Here is a 5,744-nt window from a genome sequence, read left to right as displayed (position 1 = left end):
TTCCCTTTGTTCCCAGGGGCAGAGGACCTTCAAGCCTCCCAACACTGCTGCACTTTCCCGCAGAGCTCCACCTCTGTACTTCCGAGACGCTGGCCTTTCCCACGCTGTCTGCTGGGTCAGAACGCCCTGCCAGGCGGGCATCTCCTGCTTCTACCTGTCAGAAGCCCCTTCACTTGTCAAGGCTCAGCTGAGACAGGACCTTGTTTAGGAAGCACCTGTGGGCCAGCAGGTGGCATGGCGGTTAAGGTGCTAGATCCCACATGGCCGGCTCCACAGTTTGGGTCCTGGACCTGATGGCTTGAAAAATATGCCAGGTGTATGTGGTGTGTACCCAAAATTCTGAGAGGTGAATGGACGAGAAGGGCCTGGCATGGTCATCTCCCCCAGGGGGTTGATTTCTCACTTTCCCTCTCTCTGTCTCTCTCTGGCACTGCACACTATGGCAGAAATGAAAAATAAATAAAAATAAACTTCAAAAGGCAGCATCTGTGATATGCCTACTTAGAAATTCCTTCTCCCTTCCTGGGCTCCACAGACGGTCGTACGTCACTGTGGTCCATGCTCAGTGACAGTTCCCAAGCCGGTGTAGCCCATCGGCCTCATCCCCACCCTCGGTCCCTGGGCCTGGGAACTCAGAGAGGCTGGGAACCAGGTCTTACCATGATCCCTGTGGCCTGATTACGGAAAGCGCTGAACCCTCACTTAACCCCGGATGCTGGCAGAGACTGCCAGATGGCAGCCGCCTGGTAAGACGTAACTGAGTGGTAACAGAAGCACCCAAACGCAGCCAGCCAGGGTGGGAGGAACAGGCCCACCGCCCTCCCCTAAGCTGAATGATAGGGCTGATCCCCCGGGATAGTTTTAAGGGTTTATGCTTCAAAAATATCCCCCCTCTATGCTTGGGATGGACTTGTCTGAGATTTTTAGGCTTAACCCTCCTGGCCAGTAATTCCTTAATCCAGCCAGCATCCTCCCAGGGATTTCCGGTGAGGAGGTGATGCGGGGCTGCAGAGTCCGTTCTCCATGGGGTAGTCAGAAAGGGGCACTCGAAGGAGGAACTGACTGCCTCTAGGATGCAGGGTGGGCAGGAAGGTGGGTGCTGGCTGCTGAGGTCCCACCCTGAGTGTTTTCATCTGTCTGACCTCCGGAGCGCCTGTGGCTTACGCATTTCTCAGAAAGGTCAGGTGGTGGGGCTGGCCTGACTAAGCTGGCTGGGCCAACTCCCGAGTAGCCCTCCGACCCCCTTCCAGATATGGTGCTGAGGAGCTTCTGCGCTCACCTAATGTACCCAGTGTAAGCTTGGCTTGGTATTCCTAGTCCCCTTGTAGACATAAGGAAATTGAGGCTCAGAGGCCAGATAACTGGACAGCATTGTACACCCAGAAAGTGGTAGAATAGGATCAAAGTCAAGTCTCTCTCCTTCCAAAACTTGTGTTCTTTCTCCTCAGCCTCACCACAATGACGTTTTCCACAAGACTTGTTTCCCTACCATCTCTCCCGCTGCAGGGTCTCTGAGATCTCTTCTGTATCTAACATGGGCATCACCAGTGGGCTCCCTTTCCTAGCAGCTGCCCACTGGGGGGACCCTCTGGCTATGTCCCCTCTTTCTCTGCTGCAGAAAACCAAGAGGCCTCCCCCACCTCTTTCTTATGCGCGACTGTAATCTTTGTGGTACACTTGACCTCACAGATCAGCCCCCAGGACTGAAGACAGTAATTTGTCACAGTGCTGTCCTCCCTTCCACGTCTGGGCCCAGCCCTAGTGTCTGGCCTGGTTCTGCCCTCAGCCTCCACACCATGTGCCCATCCAGTGTGTCACCAAAGCCCCGCCTGGCCGTTCTCCAGGTGGCCCCGCACTGCTTGCTCAGCCATCTCACACCCTGGCATCTGGGCTTCTGGGGCGCTTACATTATACCTGTGAGAAAGTGAGGAGAAGTGAGTAAGGAGCCCTGCCCACTCACATCCGTGTGAGCTGCTGACCGGGGCTCCAAGGACACGCAGGGAAGCAGAGCGAGAAGGCCGTGTGTACACTGCAAATGGCTTCCATTCAGATCTAGTAGAATAAAGCCTTTCACTTCCTCCCTCAATCGTGGCACTGCTCCTGGGGGTCGAACTTCCCGGTTTTGTAGGCTCGACTGTGAGCACTGGGCGGGCAGTGGGCTGCCTGCCGTGGACCCCCCTGGGGCCTAGAGAGGGCCAGGCGCCAAGAGGAGACTGAAATGGGCCAGAGGGAGGGAGCAGAGGCCATGAAGCATAGGCTGCACCTCAGAGCCTAGAGCACTAATGGCCTTTGGTTACTGTCAGGAGCTGCTCGGTTCCCATCCGGCCCCCGACACCCCGCTGGGCCTCTCCCCAGCTTGCTCCCCTGGAACGGTGGCCTGTGAGTCCTGCCAGCCTGCAGCGAGGTCGAGGATGACGATGTCCTTTCTGAAGCTGTGGCGCTTTTACCAGGCCCTGGTGGCCTGTTGCTCCTTCCCGTTTCCTTGAAGGTGACTTGCATCTCCGAAGTGCGTGTTTTCTCGCCCAGCACCACACTCGCACCACATGGAAAACCTTGGGTCAGACATTGGCCAGAACACGGCACCAAGAGGAGAGAGGATCCAGCAGAGCCGACAACCCGGTAATGGGACACACAGCCAGATGGCCCAGTGCTAGCGGGACATGGCCAGTACAGGAGAGGGCCCAGTGCAGCCCTCCTGGCCCGTCTTGTCTAACAGCAGAGTTTCATGCCCACCCCCTCCCCACACCCCAACGAAGAAACAGCAGCGGTTCCTCTTGAAACTGGGTCGGTTACGGTGAAAGCTGAGGGGAGCGCCGACTCACTGCTCGTCGGAAAAGCCTGGTGCAGCTCCTCCGCCAGATGTAATTAAGCTCATCTCTAATTTGATAAGTGGGAGTCGCCTCTCACTCTACAGAGTAATTAGGTTCCATGGAGAGAGCTGCCCAGGGTGTTTCTGGGAGCACGTCTCCTGCGGCAGGTCTGGTTCACACGCGTCTCCTGGCACATCTCTGAGGTCGCCGAGCAGGACGGTGCTCAGGCCCTAGGAATACTTCTTGCCCTGCCTTCTCCTGCCCCAGGCCCTCCGTCAACATGCAGGGCACCCGAGATGCCACAGACACTGCAGACAGACTCCAGGTGAGACCAAACGGCTGGGCTCCTTACCAAGTTCTCTGCAGCACTGTGCACTAGAAGTTGACTTTAATGCCCCCTGGGGAGGAAACTGAGGCAACCTGAGAAGAAACTGAGGCAGCCTGTGGGTAAAAGAAGGGAGTGGGAGCCAGAGGCCTGGGGTTCCATCTTGGCTCTGTGATCTCTGACAAATGCCATCACCTCCCTGAAACTGTCTCCTTATCTATAACCCGGCCCTGCCCGACTCCTGGCTCCTGAGCGGTGTATGATGAGATGAGTCAGGAACTCACCTGGTTGCTTGTGAGGGGGCGCGTGCAGGTGAGGAGCTGTCAGCATCTGTCTCCGTCCTTGGCTGCTGCAGGGGAACCCTGGTGGCCATGTGGCCTGCTGTGTGTCATTAACGGTGGAGACCCACTGTGGAACCTTCTGTTCAGTGAGGAGTACAGCAACCTCGTTACGCGGGGAAGCTGGGCTCTTCCCTGACCTGGTCATGTCCAAATATTCAAAAGACTATTTACGAAGAGTTAAAGTGGGCTGTGCAGGTCTGGGTCATGGCCCGGTGCCAAAAGAGTTAAGGTAGAGGTGGCAGGTTACAACTCAGTCATGGGAAATGTTTCCCAAACCGAGGAAATGTCCTTTGGAAGCTCCCCATCACTGGAGAGGTTCAAGCCCTGGCTAGCAGGCCCCTTATCCCAGATGCTGACGGCTGAGTCCCCTTTCCCTCTCTGACAGGAGGCCCTGCAGCCTCTCTCAGCCATAGTCCCTGGTCCTGGTCCCCGACTCGGCCAACAGTGTTCACCCAGTGCCCCAAGTCACCCTTCCCCAGCGCCTGCACGTCCAGAAAGGCCTCTGCAGTTTTTTGTTTCATTCCACCAGACCACCAGAGCCCCACAACCTGTGTTCCATCTCTGAGCAGGAAAAAAGTATCCCTGTATTCCCAAGCTCTGTGCTCACAGACACTGGAGCCCCTCGAGAGCAGCTCAAGAATTCACCTCTGCCCAGCTTGGGCTTTGTTTTTCCTGGGGTATTCCTTCAGATATGACCCAGAGAGGCCGTGCCAGCCCAGCTGAGGTGAACTTCCCGCTGGAGGGATGTTGGTGGGCTCCTCCAGAACATTCTCTATGGAGTGGCGCTCAGAGCCCCCCAGTGAAGGCGAGGAGGAGCGGGCTCGCGTGGCCGTGCTCCGTGGCTATTACTGTGCCTAGCCCTGATGGTTGTTCTCACTGTTACATAATTGAGGTATTTTTTCCCCCTCCTTATTTTAGATCCTGGTGCCATCTGCCCTGTTTTTGATGCATCGCTGGCTCTGGACTGGAGGTTAGATGTGGCTGAGCCTCCCGGCTCTCTCTTCCTCGGGGAGACCTGGAAGGCCTGTTTCCTTATCTTTGAAATAAGCTAAGATCCCCACCCTGCCGACCTGCCAGGCAGCTGTGAGAGTCGGGTGAGAGAAGGCAGTGAACAGGCTGGGGAACGTGCCCGGCTCTGCACATGCAGGTGCCTGGTGGTCGCCAGGCCTCCCAGTCAGGGAGCTCTGTTCGCTCCGCAGGCAGAAGAGGTTCCCATAGGCTGGCAGAGCCAGACCTCGTTGGAAACACAGGAAGTCAGCAGACCTCACAAGTGGGGAGCCTGTGGCGACACCCTACCTGGGTGGCAGGGGTGTGGCCCTAGCAGCTTGTGACAGGCAGAGCCAGGCTGCCAGTTGCAAAAGCCTCTGCCTAGTCTCCAGCCATCAAGGGGGAGAGGTACCAAACCATGGGTCCCCACAGACAGGCAAAGGCGAAGTCCTGGGCACAGCTGAGCCCAGCCCGAACCCTTCGCCCACAGCTGCAGGCTTTGTCCACAGGCTTCTCTCTACCTGGGACCCCAGCTGAAGCTCAGAGTCACATGTGGCAGCAGACTGGGACCAGTAGGTGCTGCTAGACCATCTCCAGGGCTCAGGCCCTGGGAGGAACAAGGTGGTAATGAATGCTTGGTTCCTGGCTGTGGACGGCTGCTTGGGCTGCCTCACACAGAATTCTAGACTGGGTGGCCTCGTCGGCAGAATCGATTCTCATACTCTTCTGGAGGCTTGAAGTCCAAGATGCACAGGGACCTCTTTTTCCACCAATCCTGTTGGATTAGAACCCCACGCTTATGGCCTCTTGATCATAATTACCTCCTAAAAGCCCCATCTCCAAACACAGTCATGTTGGAGGTTAGGTCTTCCACATAAGAATTTGGCATGTATGGAGGATGGGAGGGGGACTTAGTTGCTGACCAGACGCCCCTGCTGACAGGTACCTGCCACTTGGGAAGAGGAGTGTGCACTGAGGCCCAGGCCCGGAGGTGCAGGCCCGAGAGTGGCAGATGTGTCCCCGGGTCTTCCTGGCTCAGGAAATCTTTCCTAGCGGAGGATGTTGGAGACGCTGCTCCTACCCAAGGCAGGGCCTGTGGATACCATCTGTCCCCAGCAGGCCTGAGGAAGCAGGGGCAGGCTCACCCTGCAGTCCTGGCTCACTGCTGAAGACCCCGACAGAAGCAGATGTGACTTCTCTAATGCTCCGCTTCCTGGTGATCCGGAACTGGGACTGCAGCAGCCTCCCTCCCTCTGGTTCCCAGGTATTGATGCACGCATG

The sequence above is a fragment of the Tupaia chinensis genome, unplaced genomic scaffold (assembly GCF_000334495.1).
Source record: "Tupaia chinensis unplaced genomic scaffold, TupChi_1.0 Scaffold000515_1, whole genome shotgun sequence".
In the NCBI taxonomy this organism is placed as follows: Eukaryota; Metazoa; Chordata; class Mammalia; order Scandentia; family Tupaiidae; genus Tupaia; species Tupaia belangeri.
This window is presented reverse-complemented; position numbering follows the sequence as displayed.